This window comes from Triticum aestivum, chromosome 7D (genome assembly GCF_018294505.1).
Source record: "Triticum aestivum cultivar Chinese Spring chromosome 7D, IWGSC CS RefSeq v2.1, whole genome shotgun sequence".
NCBI classification, from domain to species: Eukaryota; Viridiplantae; Streptophyta; class Magnoliopsida; order Poales; family Poaceae; genus Triticum; species Triticum aestivum.
Genome location: NC_057814.1, coordinates 292830075 through 292852433, shown reverse-complemented (window position 1 = coordinate 292852433; position 22359 = coordinate 292830075).

The following is a 22359-nucleotide window of genomic DNA, read 5'->3' as shown; positions in this document are numbered from 1 at the left end:
TTGTTCATCGGGAAAGCTATCACCAATAGGTAGTGGGTCATCAAGAATATTTTCTAACCTAGACAAGTTATCAGCTACGGGATTCTCAGCTCCCTTCCTATCAGTAATATGCAAGTCAAATTCTTGTAGCAAAAGAACCCACCTAATGAGTCTAGATTTAGCATCTTTCTTTTTCGTAAGGTATTTGATAGTAGCATGATCGGTGTGAACAATTACTTTAGAATCAACATGTAAGATCTGAATTTAGCACAAGAAAACACAACTGCTAAAAATTCTTTTTCAGTAGTAGCATAATTTCTTTGAGTGTTGTCTAGGGTTTTGCCAGCATAGTGTATAACATTTAATTTCTTATCAACTCTTTGTCCTAGAACAGCACCAACAGCATAATCACTAGCATCACAAATAATTTCAAAAGGCAAGTTCCAATCAGGTGGTTGAACAATGGGTGCAGAAATTAAGGCTTTCTTAAGTGTTCCAAAGGCTTCTACACAATCATCATCAAAAACAAATGGAGCATCTTTTTGCAAGAGATTAGTAAGAGGCCTAGAAATTTTAGAGAAGTCTTTAATAAACCTCCTATAGAAACCAGCATGACCAAGGAAACTTCGAATACCTTTAATATCTTTAGGACACAACAATTTCTCAATTGCATCAACTCTGGCCTTATCTACTTTAATTCCACGCTCAGAAATTTTATGCCCCAAGAAAATACCTTCATTTACCATAAACTGGCACTTCTCCCAATTCAAGACAAGATTAGTTTGTTCACATCTCTGCAAAACTTGATCAAGGTTGCTTAAGCAATCATCAAAGGAAATTCTGTAAACGGAAAAATCATCCATGAAAACCTCAACAATATTTTCACAAAAAGTCAGAGAATATAGCAATCATACATCTTTGAAAGGTAGCAGGTGCATTGATTAAACGAAAAGGCATACGTCTATAAGCATAAGTTCCAAAAGGACAAGTAAAAGTGGTTTTCTCTTGGTCGGGTTGTGATACAGGTATTTGAGAGAAACCGGAATATCCATCGAGAAAACAAAAGTGTGTATGCTTAGACAACCTTTCTAGCATTTGATCAATAAAAGGTAAGGGGTAATGATATTTTCTAGTAGCCTTATTTAGTTTCCTAAAATCAATTACCATCCTATAACTAGTCACAATTATTTGTGAAATGAGCTCATTTTTATTATTAGGAACAACAGTAATGCCTCCTTTCTTCGGGACATAATTAACAGGACTTACCCATCTACTATCAGCTATAGGATAAATTATACCTGCTTCCAGAAGCTTTAATATTTTAGTTCTTACTACTTCCATCATCTTAGGATTTAATGGTCGTTGGTGATCTACAACTGTTTAGCATCAGGCTCCATATTTATTTTATCTGACATAAAGTGGGACTAATTCCCTTAAGATCATTGAGAGTATATCCAATAGCGGCACGGTGCTTCCTCGGAGTTTTTAATAATCTCTTTTCTTAATGCTCTGAAAGGTTAGCACTAATAAGAACGGGATATATCTTCTTTTCATCAAGATAAGCATATTTCAGTGTATCAGGCAATTGTTTTGATTCAAACACGGGATCACCCTTAGGTGGAGGAGGACCTTTAAGAGTTTCAACAAGAAAATTTTGTTTAAGAATAGGTTGTTGGTCAAAGAACATCTTATCTATTTCATTTCTTTCATTCCAGTTCATATCATTTTCATGGTCTAGCAAATATTGTTCTAACAGATCACTAGGAGGTACAGCAATAGAAGCAAGACCAATAATTTCATCTTTACTGGGTAATTATTTATCACGAGGTTGTCTATGAAACTTAGAGAAATTAAACTCATAAGATATATCACCAAAGTTGATACTGACAGTCTCTTTAGTGCAAATAATGTTAGCATTAACATTGTTCAAGAAAGGTCTACCAAATATTATGGGACAAAAATCATCTTGTGGAGAACCAAGAACTAGAAAATTAGTAGGGTATTTTATTTTCCCACACAATACTTCAACATCTCTAACAATCCCAAGTGGTGTGATAGTGTCTCTATTAGCAAGCTTAATTGTAACATCAATGTCTTCTATTTCAGTAGCAGCAATATCATTCATAATTTCTTGATATAAGGTAAACGGGATAACACTCACACTAGCACCCAAATGACATAAGCCATGGTAACAATTATCTCCTATTTTAACAGAGACAACATGCATGCCAACCACAGGTTTATTCTTGTCTTTATCATCGGGTTTACCAATTCTAGCAGCTTCACCACATAAATAAATAACATGCCCACCAATATTATCGACCAAGAGATCTTTAACCATAGCAACATTAGTTTCAAATTTAATTTGTTCAGAGGGTCTAGTGCTCTAATATTACTTTTGTTAACAATGGTTGAAACCTTAGCATGATCCTTTATCCTAACAGAAGGTGGTTTCTCAATGTAAGCAATAGGCACAACTGGATCAACATTGTAAATGATAGTTTATTCTTTAACTATAATGGGCTCCTCAATTTTTTATTTAACAGGGGGATGATATTTAAACCATTTATCCTTAGGGAGATCAACATGAGTAGCAAAAGATTCACAAAAGGTAGCTACTATCTCGGAGTCAAGTCCATATTTAGTGCTAAACTTGTGAAAAGCATCGGTATCCATAAAACAATTAACACAATCAAACTTAAGTGTTATACCTGACTCATTACCTTTGTTGAGTTCCCAATCTTCAGAATTCTGTTTAATTCTTTCTAGAAGATTCCATTTGAATTCAATAGCTTTCTTCATAAAAGATCTAGTAGAAGAAGAGTCAAGCATGTTTTGATTATCATGAGAAAGTCAAGCATAAAAATTCTGTAAGATAATTTCCTTTGAGAGATCATGATTGGGGCTTGTATACATCATGTATTTAAGCCTCCCCCAAGCTTGAGCGATACTTTCTCCTTCACGAGGCCAAAAATTATATATATAATTCCGATCACGATGAACTAGATGCATATGATAATTTTTTCGATGAAATTCATATTTCAATCGATTCCAATCCCAAGCTCCAATATCATCACATAGAATATACCATGTAAATGACTTTCCCTTCAAAGATAAAGGGAAGACCTTCTTCTTGACTTCATCTCTGGGTAAACCTGCAAGCTTAAATAATCCACAAACTTCATCCACATAGATTAGGTGCATATCAGGATGTAGCGTTCCATCTCGTGCATAAGGATTAGCTAGCATTTTCTCTATCATACCTGAAGGAATTTCATAATAAACATTTTTAGTAGGTGCAGTAGGTTGAGGAGCAACTCTTTGTGCTTCCGGTCGAGGTTAAGATACCACGAGCAAACCCCTCAAAGTATTGTTTTCCATAGTAACAAGTAACAGTAAATTTTAGCATGTAATATAAATTTATCCTTACCAATTTCCGCTTACCACAAGCGCTTCACTCCCCGGCAACGGCGCAAGAAAAGAGTCTTGATGACCAAAAAGTATAGGGATCTATAGTAGTCCTTTCGATAAGTAATAGTGTCGAACCCAACGAGGAAAGGAAATGACAAGCGGTTTTCAGCAAGGTACTTTCTACAAGTGATACGTCCCAACGTATCTACTTTTCCAAACACTTTTGCCCTTGTTTTGGACTCTAACTTGCATGATTTGAATGGAACTAACCCGGACTGACGCTGTTTTCAGCAGAACTGCCATGGTGTTATTTTTCTGCGGAAATAAAAGTTCTCGGAATGACCTGAAAATCCACGTAGACACGTTTTGGAATTAATGAAACATATTGGCGAAAGAATCAGCATCAGGGGGCCCGCACCCTGTCCACGAGGGTGGAGGCCCCCCCCCCCCCGAGGCGCGCCCCCTGCCTCGTGGGCCTCCTGGGACTCCACCGACCTCAACCCCACCTCCATATATTCACTTTCGGGGAGGAAAAAATCAGAGAGAAGGATTCATCGCGTTTTACGATATGGAGCCGCCGCCAAGCCCTAATCTTCCTCGGGAGGGCTGATCTGGAGTCCGTTCGGGGCTCCAGAGATGGGAATCTGTTGCCGTCGTCATCATCAACCATCCTCCATCACCAATTTCATGATGCTCACCGACGTGCGTGAGTACTCCCATCGTAGGCTTGCTGGACAGTGATGGGTTGGATGAGATTTACCATGTAATCGAGTTAGTTTTGTTAGGGTTTGATCCCTAGTATCCATTATGTTCTAAGATTGATGTTGCTATGACTTTGCTATGCTCAATGCTTGTCACTAGGGCCCGAGTGCCATGATTTAAGATATGAACCTATTATGTTTTCATGAATATATGTGAGTTCTTGAGCCTATCTTGCAAGTCAATAGTCACCTACTATGTGTTATGATCCGGCAACCCCGAAGTGACAATAATCGGAACCACTCCCGGTGATGACCTTAGTTTGAGGAGTTCATGTATTCACTAAGTGTTAATGCTTTGGTCTGGTACTCTATTGAAAGGAGGCCTTAATATCCCTTAGTTTCCAATAGGACCCCACTGCCACGGGAGGGTAGGACAAAAGATGTCATGCAAGTTCTTTTCCATAAGCACGTATGACTATATTCGGAATACATGCCTACATTACATTGATGAACTGGAGCTAGTTCTGTGTCACCCTATGTTATAACTGTTGCATAAGGAATCGCATCTGACATAATTATCCATCATTGATCCATTGCCTACGAGCTTTTCACATATTGATCTTTGCTTAGTTACTTTTCCGTTGCCACTATTACAATTGCTACAAAAACTACTACTGTTACCTTTGCCACTGTTACTGTTACTTCCATACTACTTTGCTACTAAATACTTTGCTGCAGATATTAAGTCTTTCAGGTGTGGTTGAATTGACAACTCCACTACTAATACTTGAGAATATTCTTTGGCTCCCCTTGTGTCGAATCAATAAATTTGGGTTGAATACTCTACCCTCGAAAACTGTTGTGATCCCCTATACTTGTGGGTTATCAAGACTATTTTCTGGCGCCGTTGCCGGGGAGCATAGCTCTATTCTTTGAGTCACTTGGGATTTATATCTGTTGATCACTATGAGGAACTTGAAAGATGAAAGAACCAAGATTTTTCCCTCAACTACAAGGGGAGGTAAGGAACTGCCATCTAGCTCTGCACTTGGTTCACCTTCTGTTATGAGTAAATTTGCGACACCTACACCTGTTATTGATTCTGATATGTCGCATGTTATTGATGATGCCACTTCTGCTATGCATGATGCTTATGATGAAACTACTTCTATGCTTGATAATACTGTGCCATTAGGTGAACTTCTTGATGAACAACTTGCTAGGGTTAGAGAGAATGAAATTATTGAAACAGATAATATTAATGAAAGTGATGATGAAGATTCTCCCCCTATATATGAATTGCCTGATGTGCCTGAGGGTTATGTTATGGATGAAGAAACTGCTAGAGACATTTTTGCTTGCAAAGATAGATATGATCTTAAGAAACTATTAGCTAAGCTGAAAGAAAATTCTTTGAATGCTAGAATGAAATATGACCCTGCTTTTGCTACTTCACCTATCTATATTTCTAATAAGGATTGTGATTTCTCTATCGATCCTGAGTTAATTACTTTGGTTGAATCTGATCCTTTTTATGGCTATGAATCTAGAACTGTTGCGGCACATCTTACTAAATTGAATGATATAGCCACCCTATTCACTCATGAGGAAAAAATTCGTTACTACTATATCCTTAAGTTATTTCCGTTCTCATTCAAGGGTGATGCCAAAACATGGTTTAATTCTCTTGCTCCTGGTTGTGTGCGTAGTCCCCAGGATATGATTTATTACTTCTCTACTAAATATTTCCCCGCTCATAAGAAACAAGCTGCCTTAAGGGCAATATATAATTTTGTGCAAATTGAAGAAGAGAGTCTCCCACAAGCTTGGGGGAGGCTTCTCCGATTACTTAATGCTTTGCCTGATCATCCTCTCAATAAAAATGAAATACTTGATATCTTTTATAATGGACTAATCGATGCTTCCAGAGACCACCTGGATAGTTGTGCTGGTTGTGTTTTCGGGGAAAGAACTGTTGAGCAAGATGAATTGCTATTGAATAATATATTGAGTAATGATAATGATTGGACACTTCCTGAACCAACTCCTAAGCCAACTCCGAAGAAAAGGGGTATTCTATTCCTCAGTCCTGAAGATATGCAAGAGGCAAAGAAATCTATGAAAGAAAAGGGTATTAAAGCTGAATATGTTAAGAATTTACCACCTATTGAAGAAATACATGGTCTTAATAACCCGACACAGGTAGTAAAGGTAAATTCTCTCTATAGATTTGACGAAGGTGATATTCCTCGTAATAAGTCTGCTAGCCAATGCTTGGATGAGTTTGATAATTTTATTGTTAAACAAGAAAACTTCAATGCTTATGTTGGTAGACAATTGAAACGTAATGCTTATATGGTTGAACACTTGAGTGATTATATGTCTAGAGTTAAAGGTGACCTTAAACTTATTAGTAAACATGCTTCTATGGTTACCACTCAGGTAGAACAAGTGCTTAAAGCACAAGATGATTTGCTCAATGAATTAAATAATAAGAAAGTGATAATGTTGTTAGAGTTATGACTAGAGGGGGTAGAATGACTCAGGAACCCTTGTATCCTGAGGGACACCCTAAGAGAGTTGAGCAAGATTCTCAGAGAACTAATGTTGATGCACCTAGTCCTTCTAAGAAGAAGAAAAAGAAAAATGATAGGACTTTGCATGCTTCTAGTGAACCTGTTGTTGACACACCTGAGAATCCCAATGATATTTCTATTTCTGATGTTGAAACACAATCTGGTAATGAACATGAACCTAGTGATAATGATGATGTTCATGTTGATGCTCAACCTAGCAATAACAATGATGTAGAGATTGAACCTGTTGTTGATCTTGATAACCCACAATCAAAGAATCAACGTTATGATAAGAGAGATTTTGTTGCTAGGAAGCACGGTAAAGAAAGAGAACCATGGGTTCAGAAACCCATGCCTTTTCCTCCTAAACCATCCAAGAAAAAGGATGATGAGGATTTTGAGTGCTTTGCTGAAATGATTAGACCTATCTTTTGCGTATGCGTTTGAATGATATGCTTAAAATGAATCCTTATGCTAAGTATATGAAAGATATTGTTACAAATAAAAGAAAGATACCGGAAGCTGAAATATCCACCATGCTTGCCAATTATACTTTTAAAGGTGGAATACCAAAGAAACTAGAAGATCTGGGAGTACCAACTATACCATGCTCCATTAAAAGAAACTATGTTAAAACAGCTTTATGTGATCTTGGAGCCGGTGTTAGTGTTATGCCTCTCTCTTTATATCGTAGACTTGATTTGAATAAGTTGACACCTACTGAAATATCTTTGCAAATGGCCGATAAATCAACTGCTATACCTGTCGGTATTTGTGAGGATGTGCCTGTTGTGGTTGCAAACGTTACTGTTTTAACAGACTTTGTTATTCTTGATATTCCCGAGGACGATAGTATGTCGATTATCCTTGGTAGACCCTTTTTGAATACTGCAGGGGCTGTTATTGATTGAAAGGCAATGTCACTTTTCATGTTAATGGTAATGAGCAAACGGTACACTTTCCGAGGAAACAACCTCAAGTCCACAGTATCAATTCTATTGGAAAAAATTCAACGATTACTATTGGAGGTTTTGAATTCCCACTTCCTACTGTCAAGAAGAAATATGGTATTCTTATTGTTGGGGACATGCATATCCCCGTTGAGGTAACCTAGTGTTATTCGAAAATTCTCCAGTTTCATGTTATTCGGAAAGAGTTTGTTAACAAGACTTGATCAACCTTGTTAGTGGATTCCTTTTGATGAGCACGAGATGGACGAAGTTAGAAAGCACAACTCTCTGTACCCTCCTTTTACTTTCTATTATTTAGATTAAATAAAGCAAAATAGTATTTTTTTTGTCTGTTTTCTGAATTATCCTTGCAATAAAAATACCCCAAAAATAAAAGTTCTCCAAACGTCCTGAAAATGAAGTATGATTTTTATAGAATATTTAAGAATTTCTGGCACTGAGAACACACCAGGGGCCCACCATTTGGCCACGAGGGCACAGGGCGCGCCCACCCCCCTGGGGTGTGCCCCTGCCTCGTGGGCCCCATGTGGACCCCCTCCACTTATTCCAGCACCCACTCACTTCGTCTTCCTCCAGAAAAAATCCTCCCATAGCTCAAACTCGTGTTCTAGCTCATCTTGCTGCCATTTTTGATCTCTTTGCTCAAAAAAAAAAGCTCCATTCACAAAACTGTTTTGGGGGATTGTTCTTCGGTATGTGACTCCTCCAATGGTCCAATTAGTTTTTGTTCTAGTGCTTTATTTATTGCAATTTTTTGCTGCCAAGGTGACCCTGTTCTTGAGCTTGCATGTCAAATCTATATGGTCAAAAGTAGTTTTAATGCATGATATAGCCTCTAGGCACCTGTGGGAGTAGTTGCTATCAATCTTGTTGAGTTTGGTTCACTTTTATTTTGAGTCACTAAAATTTCAGAAATTTTTCAGAGAAAGAAAATGCATAGGAAAATGTACCAAGGTGGTTCCTCAAGGAAGCAAGGACCAAGGCTCGCGATATGTGAGCCGGACGATGAACCACCGAGGGAAGCTCAAGTGCGGCCTTGTGGATGGCCGTCAGAGGAGTTTATGGTCCAGGCAGACATCAAGGATGAATTTGACGCGTATGTGCGTAATGCTGATCTTGAGGACTTCGTGTCAGATAAGTGCCTACAGTAGCACTACCTAACTGATTCCTTTGTGAGGAGGTTTAAATTTACATCCTCGCGCAATTCTCACACTGTTTTATTTGATCTTTATGATAAATCATATACCATGGACCTAGAAGATTTTAATACTACTTGTAAACTCCCGCAGTGGGGCAAAGTTAGTGAACCTCGCAAATATGAATATAAAGACTTTCTTGCTAGTATCACTGTGGGGGAATCTAGAGAAATCACACAAGCTACCATAGGGATCATTCATTTCCCTTCCATACATTATTTTGCTCTCTTTATAGGTAGATGCATTAACGGTAAAGATGAGGCTTGTCACATGTGCATTCCAAATCTTAGTGTCCTCAAGAGTGCGGTATTAGGTGATAAACAATATAACTTGGGGACCATTGTTGCACGAAGGTTGCATCTTAACGGTACAAGGGGAGATTTGTTTGGTGGAATTTATGCAACTCGTGTAGCTAATTATCTTGGTGTACCCATACATGGAAATGATATGGAGTTGCCTCCTGCTTATCTAGATTATAGTGCTATGGTTCACTATCAGTTTCTTGAGAGGAATGAACAGTTCCTCTAGTACCGACTAATTTTTGACAGACAATGCACTGTCCATGTTTCCCTCCCTGCTCCTACTTTCTTTAACTTTCAGGCAAGAAGGAGATATGTTATAACCAGGGAGGAGGCGAACGAGTATGAGAGGAGGACGGAGGGAGCTCGCCTCCAAGCTGCAGCTCTTCAGTCAGTAGCTGCTCCATCTCAGTACAACCCCAGCTACGACTTTGGATATCCGCCAGGCCAGCAGTGGCCATAGACCAACTTAGCCAAAAGCCTAATCTTGGGGGAATTCCAGCTTAGTCCAATGCACGTGCACTATTATTATTATCCACACCGTTCAGTCGTGCGAGTGAAAGGCAATAATGATGATATATGATAGACCGATTGAGATGAGAGAAGCTAGTATGAACTCGACCTATCTTGTTTTTGTAAATATGATTAGTTCATCATTCCTGATTCAGCCTATTATGAATGAAACATGTTTGCAATGACAATTAGAGATTATAGTTGCTCATGCCATGCTTAATTAGTTAGGAGTTTATAATGGTTTACCTTGCGTGCCAACATGCTTTTAAAATGGTTGTGATGTGGTATGATAGGGTGGTATCCGCCTTTGAACGATTCGAGTGGCTTGACTTGGCACATGTTCACGCATGTCGTTGAAACAAAATCAACATAGCCTCCACGATATTTATGTTCATGGTGATTTATATCCTACTCATGCTTGCACTCATTGTTGATTAATCTTAATGCATGTTCATGACTATTGTCGCTCTCTAGTTGGTTGCTTCCCAGTCTCTTTCTAGCCTTCACTTGTACTAAGCGAGAATACTGCTTGTGCATCCACTTCCATAAACCCCAAAGTTATTCCATATGAGTCCACCATACCTTCCTATATGCGGTATTTACCTGCCGTTCAAAGTAAATTTGTATGTGCCAAACTCTAAACCTTCAAATGAAATTATGTTTTGTATGCTCGAATAGCTCATGTATCAACTAGGGTTGTCTATATCTTCCATGCTAGGTGGGTTATTCTCACAATGAGTGGACTCCGCTCATCATTCACGAGAAAATGGCCGGTAACCGGGATGCCCAGTCCCATGCTCAAATCAAATCAAAATAATTGCAAACAAAACTCCCCCGGGATTGTTGTTAGTTGGACGGCACCCATTGTTTCGGACAAGCCATGGATTGATGTTTGTTGGTGGTGGGGGAGTATAAACTTTACCATTCTGTTTGGGAACCGCCTATAATGTGTGTAGCATGGAAGATATCAAGATCTCTTGGTTGTTATGTTGACAATGAAAGCATGCCACTCAAAATATTATTTATCTCTGTTTCAAAACTCGAGCTCTGGCACCTCTGCAAATCCCTGCTTCCCACTGTGAAGGGCCTATCTATTTACTTTTATGTTGAGTCATCATCCTCTTATTAAAAAGCACCAGTTGGAGAGCACCACTGTCATTCGCATGCATCGCTATTAATTTACATTGAGTATGATTGTGACTGGATCTCTTTTACCATGAATTACAATGTCTAGTCAGTCCTTGATCTTCAGGGGTGCTCTGCATTTATGTTTTGCGGTCTCAGAAAGGGCTAGCGAGATACCATCTTGTTATATCATGTTATGATTGTTTTGAGAAAGTGTTGTCATCCAAGATTTATTATTATTGCTCGCTAGTTGATTATGCCATTGATATGAGTAAACATGAGACCTAAATGTTATTGTGAATATGGTTAGTTCATAACTTTGATGAAAACTTGAATGCTGGCTTTACATATTTGCAACAACAAGATCAAATAGAGTTTGTAAAAGTTTTTCTTTATCACTTTCAGTTTGTCAACTGAATTGCTTGAGGACAAGCAAAGGTTTAAGCTTGGGGGAGTTGATACGTCTCCAACGTATCTACTTTTCGAAACACTTTTGCCCTTGTTTTGGACTCTAACTTGCCTGATTTGAATGGAACTAACCCGGACTGACGTTGTTTTCAGCAAAACTGCCATGGTGTTATTTTTTGTGCAGAAATAAAAGTTCTCGGAATGACCTGAAAATCCAAGGAGACACATTTTGGGATTAATGAAAAATATTGGCGAAAGAGTCAGCATCAGGGGGGCCACACCTTGTCCACGAGGGTGCAGGGTGCCCCCCCCCCTTGGGCACGCCCCCTGCCTTGTGGGCCCCCTGGGATTCTACCGACCTCAACCCTAACTCCTTATATTCACTTTCGGGGAGGAAAAATCAAAGAGAAGGATTCATCGCATTTTACGATACAGAGCCGCCGCCAAGCCCTAATCTTCCTCGGGAGGGCTGATCTGGAGTCCGTTCGGGGCTCCGGAGAGGGGAATCCGTCGCCATCGTCATCATCAACCATCCTCCATCACCAATTTCATGATGCTCACCGCCGTGCGTGAGTAATCCCATCGTAGGCTTGCTGGACGGTGATGGGTTGGATGAGATTTACCATCTAATCAAGTTAGTTTTGTTAGTGTTTGATCCCTATTATCCATTATGTTCTAAGATTGATGTTGCTATGACTTTGCTATGCTCAATGCTTGTCACTAGGGCCCGAGTGCCATGATTTCAGATCTGAACCTATTATGTTTTCATGAATATATGTGAGTCCTTGATCCTATCTTGCAAGTCAATAGTCACCTACTATGTGTTATGATCCGGCAACCCCGAAGTGACAATAATCGGGACCACTACCGGTGGTGACCGTAGTTTGAGGAGTTCATGTATTCACTAAGTGTTAATGCTTTGGTCTGGTACTCTATTGAAAGGAGTCCTTAATATCCCTTGGTTTCCAATAGGACCCCGCTGCCACGGGAGGATAGGACAAAAGATGTCATGCAAGTTCTTTTCCATAAGCATGTATGACTATATTCGGAATACATGCCTACATTACATTGATGAACTGGAGCTAGTTCTGTGTCACCCTATGTTATAACTATTGCATGAGGAATCGCATCCGACATAATTATCCATCATTGATCCATTGCCTACGAGCTTTTCACATATTGATCTTTGCTTAGTTACTTTTCCGTTGCCACTGTTACGATTGCTACAAAAACTGCTACTGTTACTTTTGCCACTGTTACCGTTACTTCCATACTACTTTGCTACTAAATACTTTGCTGCAGATATTAAGTCTTTCAGGTGTGGTTGAATTGACAACTCAACTGCTAGTACTTGAGAATATTCTTTGGCTCCCCTTGTGTCGAATCAATAAATTTGGGTTGAATACTCTACCCTCAAAAACTGTTGCGATCCCCTATACTTGTGGGTTATCAGCAGCCACTGAAATTGTCGGTAACAGATAGTTTGATAGCATAATAATTTGTAACCACTGATAGGTAGTAATAGTAACAATAATGCAGCAAGTTAGCCCAATCCTTTTTGTAGCAAAGGACAGGCCGGAACGGTCTCTTATAATAAGCAAAGCGTCCTTGAGGACACACGGGAATTTTATCTAGTCACTTTCATCATGTTTGTTTGATTCGCGTTTGCTACTTTGATAATTTGATATGTGGGTCAACCGGTGCTTGGATGATGTTCTTACTTGTGATTAACCCCTCTCGCAAGCATCCGCAACAACGAAAAAAGTATTAAGATAAAATCTAACCATAGCATTAAGCATATGGATCCAAATCAGCCCCTTATGGAATAGCGCATAAACTAGGGTTTAAGCTTCTGTCACTCTAGCAACCCATCATCTAATAACTACTCCACAATGCATTCTATTAGGCCCAAAGATGGTGAAGTTTCATGTAGTCGACGTTCACATAACACCACTAAGGGAATCAACAACATACATATCATCAAAATATCGAACGAATACCAAATTCACATGATTACTTATGACAAGACTTCTCCCATGTCCTCAAGAACAAAAGTAACTACTCACAAAACATATTCATGCTCAAGATCTGAGGGGTATTGAATAGTATAATAGATCTGAACATATGATCTTCCACCAAATAAACCAACTAGCATCAACTACAAGATGTAATCAACACTTCTAGTCACCCACATGTACCAATTTGAGGATTTGATACAAAGATTGAACACAAGAGATGAACTAGGGTTTTGTGATGAGATGGTGTTGTTGAAGACATTGATAAAGATTGGCCCTCCCACGATGAGAGGGTTGTTGGTGATGACTATGGCTCCAATTTCCCCCACCCGGAGGGAAGTAACCCCGGCAGAATCGCTCCACCGGAGAGCAAAAGTGCTCCTGCCCAAGTTCCGCCTCGAGACGCCGGCGCTCTATCCCGAAAGTCCTCCCTTTATTTTTTTCTAGGGCAAATGGCCTTATATACCAGAAGATGGGCACCAGAGGCCGGCTAGGGGGGCCACTACCCACTAGGGCACGCCAGGGGGTAGGCACGCCATGGTGCCTAATGGGCACCTGGGTGGCCCCTTGTGGTATTTTTTTTCTCCAATAATTTTTATATATTCCAAAATAAATCTCCGTAAAATTTCAGCTCATTTGGAGATGTGAAGAATAGGTACCTCTGACATAGCTTTTTCAGGTCCAGATTTCCAGATGCCGGTAATCTCCCTCTTTGTGTGAACCTTGCATATTATGAGAGAAAAGGCATTAGAATTACTCCACAAAGTATTATATTGATAGAAAACACTATAAATGACAGGAGGAAAACATGATGCAAAATGGATGTATCAACGTACCGTGGATTTATTTTTAGGCGAAACGATGAAGTCACCGCTGATTGTAGTTCGAATTGTCACGTCTCCTTTTTGGAAACTATGATCCTTCTTGTGAGATGCTCCGGTTTCCAAGGAGCGATCATCAAAACTTTTGCCAAACTTTACAAAAATTCTTCCACGGGGTCATGAGAGCACGCCACGGTGAGACGTCGGTTTTCATGATTTTTGGACTCTCTCTGCTTTTCCTGTAATTAAAATACTAACAAGACCTATGCCAGTGGCTACACTTCGCAGCCGAAATGTTTGAAAATTCTTCCCATTCCTTGGACAATGCATGAAAACCCGCAAAGAGTAACAAAAATGGTTTTTTAGACCTTCTTCGCTAACACCCACATGTAGTTGCGGTTTTGGGATTTGATTTGTATGCACAAAATGCACGGTAAATTCAAAAATGGCTTAAATATAGCAAAGGAGACATGAAAAGGGCCAGAAAATCAAACCTAGTGTATATTGGTGATTACGTACCACGGAAAATAACTCAAGGTGAAACGATGAATTCACCGACGATTGGAGTTTGAATTGCCACCCCTCCTTTTGGAAACTATGATCCTTCTTGTGAGATGCTCCGGTTTCAAAGGAGTGATCATCAAAACTTGTGCCAAACTTTACCAAAACATTTTCACGGGATTGTGAGAGCTCGCCAATGTACACACCGATTTTCATGATTTACGGACTCTATCTTCATTTCTTGTAATTAAAATACCAACAAGCTCGATGCCAGTGGCTGCATCTCGCGACTGAAATGTTTGAAAATTCTTCCTGTTTCTCGAACAATGAATGCAAACTCGCAAGCTACACACAAATGATCTGTACACCTTCTTTGCTAACACCCACATGTAGTTGCGGTAGGGTTTTGGTATATATGCCCTAAATGCATGGTAAATGCAAAAACGGCTTAAATATAGCAACCGAGACCTGAAATGCGCCACAAAATCAGACCTAGGGTATAATGGTGATTGCTTACCATGAAAAAAAATCAAGGCGAAATGATGAACTCACGTCTTTATTCAAACGTAATTATGATGTTAGTTGATGTAAATGTTTGCAAATAGCACACGGTTCCGTGATGAAAGTCGTGTGCCAACCAAACCATGGCCTATGACCCCTACTGCATGCGATGAGAGTCGTGTGTTATGATTGGCCAGAACACAAACCCCATGGATCGTATGTCTGCACCGCTGGATTCTCCTAGATCGAGCGACAATCCTCATCCCTTTCATAAACATATGTAGTTGCGGTTAGGATTTTATTTATATGCAATAAATGCATGGTAAATGCAAAAATGTCTTAAATATAGCCAACGAGCCATGAAATGTGCCAGAAAATCAGACCTAGGGTATAATGGTGATTGCATACCATGGATTTTTTTGTGACGCAAAACGATAAAGTCACCGACAACTGGAATTTGAATTACCACGTCTCCTATTGAGAACTATGATCCTTCTTGTGAGATGCTCCGGTTTCCAAGGAGCGGCCATCAAAACTTGTAGCAAACTTTACCAAAAACTTTCCACGGAATCGTGAGAGCACGCCACAGTGAGACGCCGATTTTTGTGATTTTCGGACTCTATCTGCATTTCCTGTAATTAAAATACCAACAGGACCTATGCCGGTGGCCGCACCTCTCAACCGTAATGTTTGAAAATTCTTCCCATTCCTTGGACAATGAAAGAAAACTCGCAAAGCGACACAAAAATGATTTTTTAGACCTTGTTTGCTAACACCCATATGTAGTTGTGGTTGGGATTTGATTTATATGCACAAAATGCATGATAGATTCAAAAAATGACTTAAATATAGCAAATGAGACCTGAAAAGGGGCAGAAAATCAAACCTAGGGTATAATGGTGATTGCGTACCATGGAAAAAAATTCAAAGCAAAACGATGAACTCACGTCTTCATTTCAAAATTACCACGTCTTCATTTCAAACGAAATTATGTTGTTTGTGCACACGGGCGCGTAGCGGCAACCGTTTTCATAGGCCTTTCCGCACGATGACCGGCGCTCTTTTTCACTTTTTTAACCGAAGCCGCCGACATCCCCCCTCCCATTGCCCGCCCCCGTTTCACTTAATAGCCTGCATATTCCAGCAAAACTCCATTGCCGGCTCCCTGTAACGCCCACGATGCGGCTATATCTCCCACGTGTCGAGGCACAACTTAGAGGCATAACCGCATTGTGGTTTTGTCGCAAGAAGGGTCATCTTCACACAATCCCATGTAATAAACAAGAATGGGATAAAGAGTTGGCTTACAATCGCCACTTCACACAATACATAAATATAATTCATACATCATCCAAAATACACACATAGACCGTCTACGGTCAAGATCCAAATGAAAATAAGATAACCCCAAATGCTAGATCCCCGATCGTCCCAACTGGGCTCCACTACTGATCATCAGGAAAAGACACATAGTAACGACCACGTTCCTCATCGAACTCCCACTTGAGGTCGATCCCATCATCTGCACTAGCATCGTCGGCACCTGCAACTATTTTGGTAGAATCTGTGAGTCACGAGGACTCAGCAATCTCACACCCGCGAGATCAAGACTATTTAAGCTTATAGGAAAGGATGGTGTAATGAGGTGGAGCTGCAGCAGGCACTAAGCATATATGGTGGCTAACATACGCAAGAGAGAGCGAGAAGAGAAGCAACGGAACGGTCGTCATCTAGCAATGACCAAGAAGTGATCCTGAACTCCTACTTACGTCATTCATAACTAAAACCGTGTTCACTTCCCGGACTCCGCCGAGAAGAGACCATCACGGCTACACACACAGTTGGTGTATTTTAATTGGGTCAAATGACAAGTTCTCTACAACCGGACATTAAAAAATTCCCATCTGCCTCATAACCGCGGGCACGGCTTTCGAAAGATAATACCCTGCAGGGGTGTCCCAACTTAGCCCATCATAAGCTCTCACGGTCAACGAAGGATAAACCTTCTCCCGGAAAGACCCGATCAGTCTCGGAATCCCGGTTTACAAGACATTTCGACAATGGTAAAACAAGACCAGCAAAGCCACCCGAATGTGCCGACAAATCCCGATAGGAGCTGCACATATCTCGTTCTCTGGGCACACCGGATTGTCCAAGCTTCCGGTAGGCCAGCCCAGAGTTGCCCCTGGTGGCCACTGGCGACTGACGGATTGGACCAATACTCAGAGGAGCACTGGCCCGGGGGTTTAAATAAAGATGACCCTCGGGCTCGCGAAAACCCGGGGGAAAAGGCTTAGACGGCAAATAGTAAAACCAAGGTTGGGCCTTGCTGGAGGAGTTTTATTCAAGGCGAGCTGTCAAGGGGGTCCCATAAATCACCCGACCGCGTAAGGAACGCAAACTCAAGGAACATAATCCCGGTATCACAGTAGCTAGGGCAGCAAGAGTGGAACAAAACACCAGGCATAAGGCCGAGCCTTCCACCCTTTACCAAATATATATATAGATGCATTAATTAAATAAGAGATATTATGATATCCCAACATATCCATGTTCCGACATGGAACAAACTTCAACTTCACCTGCAACTAGCAACGCTATAAGAAGGGCTGAGCAAAAGCGGTAACTTAGCCAAACAACGGTTTGCTAGGAAAGGATGGTTAGGGGCTGACATGGCGAAATGGGAGCCATGATATAGCAAGTGATAGGTAGCGGAGCATGGCAATAGAGCGAACAACTAGCAAAGCAAAGATAGAAGTGATTTCGAGGGGTGGTCATCTTGCCTGCAAGGTTCTCAGAGATGTCGAAAGCTTGATCCTCGTAAGCGTACTCAACAGGTTCCTCGTTCACGAACTCGTCTCCCAGCTCTACCCAAGACAAGAACACAAGCAACGGAACCACAATCAATCACGAGAAATGCACAAGCAACATGATGCAATACATGAATGATATGCAAGATATGATATGCGATGCATATGCGTGCTCCGGAAGAAAAATGATGAACAAGGCAGTAACTTGGAAAACCAAGCATGCCACTGGAAAGATGAGATGATTTCGGTCGAAATCGATATAAAGATCACCGGAAACGGATGCACGGTTTGCAAATGGCAAGCAAAACAAGAATGACGCGAATCTGCGATTAACAGCATGATAGCACTTAGAATGCAACAAGTAACAATGCTACAGCACTCCAACATAGCAACAAAGCATATGGCAGTAATCTACAGGAGATTCTTGACAAAAGATAAACACTGAGCTACGGCTAGATCACAACATAACAAGCTCAAACAAACATGGCAAAAGTGCAAAAGATAGCAGGTTCACAGACACGGTGAAATTACTGGACATGACAGAAAACAGCATCAGGTAGCAATGTTCAGAGCACGAAATCAGCATGCTACAGGAACTTAACATAGCAAAACAAGGCATGGCAGTATTCTACTAAATGCATATGAGAAAAGTCCCTTACTGACCATAAGCCAAAAGGACCAGAAGATATGATGGCAACCAAGTAAACATAGCAAGTTCCGTTAACAGGTTTCAGACTTGGCAGAAAACAGAGCATGGCAGAAACAATAATATGAAGGCATCTTGGTGAGCTTGATGCACTCACTACATAGCAATGCATGACAAAATAAGCATACCTACAGCAAGATGGCATGTTTATGAAGCTATTCATGGCAAGAACAAAAGCATAGCATGTATGGATCAACTACAACAAGCTTGGCAAAAATGAATATCATGTTAAGAATCTGCCAGAAATATTTTATAGCAAAAGTAGAGCAAGATTGAGTCATGCTATGGCAATCCATAATTGCAAACAAGGGCAGGAATGGATCAACTACAACAATATCTACAAAACATCCTTACTGAACATCTCCAAAATATGCATGGATCTCTCTGTAGCATCAAGTTTACATGGCAACAAAATAACAGCAGACAAAGACTTAGAGAAATCACCAAGTCCCTGAAATCAGAAACATTACGGGGCCTAGTTTGCATGCTTGTGCTAGTCACCATAGAGATCACAAAAATACATGGCATACACCCTTGGAAAGATAGCATGGCATACAACAAAACACATGTAGAGCTCATGCTCATAAGATGCACAGATTAAATGATACAAAAATAACAAATCTCCAAGTTCTGATAAGAATCAGCAGACAACAGTAACTAGCACTCTTGCACTAGAGATTTGGCATCAAGATGACCTCTAATGAACACGGTGCAATTGAACAAAATGTAGAGCATCACGAGGCGAACAAATTTACATATTACACACGCAAAACGGAGCTATGTGCAGAGAGTTATGCCATGATGAACAGGGGTATATAATATGAAAATGCAAAAAACTTGGGGAAAATTCGGGGGGGTCTCGGGTCAACCTTGTTGACTGGATCGGGATCGAGGGCTCGGGCTCCCGAGGCGGCTCGCCGGAGCGGCACCGGAGACGGCAGCGGGGACGAGGAGGAGGGGCGACGAGGGGAGGACGGCGGCCGGAGGGGCGACGGCGCGGAGGCGGCGGCACTCGGGCTTGCCGGCGATGGCGGCGGCGGCGGCGGCGCTAGCGCGGGAGGCGGCGGGCGAGCGCGGGCGCGGGGCGGCGGCGACTAGCTCGGGCGGGCCCGCGGCGGGCCGGCACGGTACGGGCGGCGGCGGGCGCCACGTGGCGGCGCTGGATTGGTCCGGGGCGGCGGCGCGATTTTTGTCCGGCCGGCGGCAGACGTGTCCGTCGGCGCGGAGGGGTAGCGTTAGGGTTGGACTGCGAGTGTATTTCGGGAGAGATGCCTATTTATAGGTAGAGGGAGCTAGGAGAGTCCAAATGAGGTGCGGTTTTCGCCCACATGATCGTGATCGAACGACCTACAGCATGGAAGAGAGTTTGGTGGGTTTTGGGTTGTTTAGAGAGGGGGTTTTGCTGCAACACAGAGAAGGCATCTGCGGTTACCCGGTTAACCGTTGGAGTACCAAACGACCTCCAAATGGAACGAAACTTGACCGGTGGTCTACCGGTGATATACCAAGGCCACTTGACAAGCCTCGGTCCATTCCGAGAACGTTTGACACCCGCTCACGAAAGAAAACAAGAGGGGTGCACCGGAGGAGATGGGAGCGCCGGATTGCAAAACGGACAACGGGGAAAATGCTCGGATGCATGAGACGAACATGTATGCAAATGCAATGCACATGATGACATGATATGAAATGCATGACATGAACAAAATGCAAAACGAAAGACAAAACCCGACCACGAAGGGAATATCATAACACATAGCCGAAAATGGCAAGAGTCGGAGTTACAAATATGGCAAGTTACATCCGGGGTGTTACACTCCCCCTCCCCCAGATCCACACCAGAACCCTTTCCGGTACCGGCATGCTCAACATGGCTGTGTGCCCGCTCTTCGGCATCAACCCTACCTCCACTGTCGTTCCCAACATGCGGCTGCCCGCGCCTCGTCGTCTTCGTTTGCTCGCCAGCCGCCCTTGAGAATATCGATCATGTAACCCTCGCCTCTCCTATGGTCCTGCCGGGTTCAAAAACCCTATTAGTTACTGCTCTCCATCGCGGTGAGGCCTATTTCCTGGCAATCCTTCTTCCCATTTCGTCTGGTATGTTCCCAAATTGGTTATAAAATAATGGAGAGCGTATATATGTTCATTATCTACCTTCCTAACTAGTACATATAAGCTATATTTGTTCCAATTAGTTATTGTTGATTTACAGATCATGGGCGCCCGAATCACACAAAATTAACAAATTAGCCGTACATTTTCAAAATGATTGCATGACATGTTTAGACAGCTTGCTACCAAGTTGTTAGCTTTATGCTTATCCGCCTTTCCTGGGTTTCGCATGTGTTCTCTGTAGATGCCAACTAGCAGCGACAACACTCATGCTTCAGGTGATGTATCTTCATCTAAGTCCAATAACCCTAGGTCTCCAGCAGATGGTCAGGGATCAAGTAATCTAGAATTGGATAGAGCTGTTGCAATCACCCTTCTGGCCAGGACATGGAAGAACGCTCCAAGAAAGCTCACACACCAGCCTAAAGGTGTATATGAAGTAACCGACATTGATTTAAAGTATTGGGCTCCAACTAAACCAGATAAAGCACACATGAGGTTCAGGAGTGTGTGTGGATTCGTTGGTAGGGCAAGGCTCAGCATTAATTTGCTGGGTATTCGGAAGGCTAGCACAGAAATGTGGCAAAGGATAGTCCGGGAGATCATGGATCACTTCAACGTTCCAGAGCAGTTGAGAATGCAGGTGGAACACACTACACTGAAGAAGGCGAGGGATGCTTGGAGAAACTGGAAGCACATGTTGTACAAGAAGTACTTGAGTGAAAGCAAGGACTCAATCTCTACATACCCCCAAATTACAAAGGCAGACTGGGTAGAATTCAAAAGGGTCAAGGCAACTAAAGAGTTTACTGAGAAGAGTGCCAAGCAACCGGAACTTCAGAAGAGGAACACACACACCGTATGGGTGTGCCAGGATACTACGGCATGAAACCGATATGGGACCAGGAGGGCAAAGAAGCAGTAGCTACGGGTAGGAAAGCAACCTTTAGTGAAATTAGGGACGAACACGCTAGAGCCTAATTGCAGGCATGTGCAAGCAGGCGTGACAATGGAACTTATTAGTTTGAAAACTCACATGATGAAGAACTGTATCACGTGATGTTGAAGGAGTTCAAGATCCCTGGAAGATTCTACAGGAACTCAGGGCCATGTGACATTCTATCTGATGCTCTGGAAACAAAAGAGCCCCCGGGCCATGCAAGGGGTATAGGTGTCAATGTCCCACACAAGAGGGTTTTCACACTCAGCAAAGAAGAGAGGCTAGACATGAAAAAAGCAGGAGTGAACTGAAGCGGAATAAATTGTATGAAAGGTTGAGGAGGGACATGTATCCGGGGCTTCGAAAGGAAATTGAGGAGTCACTCATGATGCAGAAGACTCTGACATTGATAGATAGCCAACAGGTGGGAGGGGAGGTGGGCATGGAGGATGTTGCTTATTGTGCGACAACACCACACAAGAATAGTTGTGCATCAGCTGACGCCAGCAACACTGAGACTGCAGCTGCGCATGATGAGGCTATATCTGATCTATCTAGAATGAAGGATAGACTGAGGGGCGTGCTTACACATTATAAAGGTACGTCAAAATGTGCAACAGCCTGGGTCCCCCCCCCCTTCTTGGAAGGGGGCCTCTTGATGGACAGTGTGCCATTGAAGTCGGGTTGTGTGAAGTGCTACGTGACTGAAGTAAAGCCTGGATTCAATGAATTTGCCCTGAAGAATGTCCTAGGCGACTTTGATGAGCAGAGAAC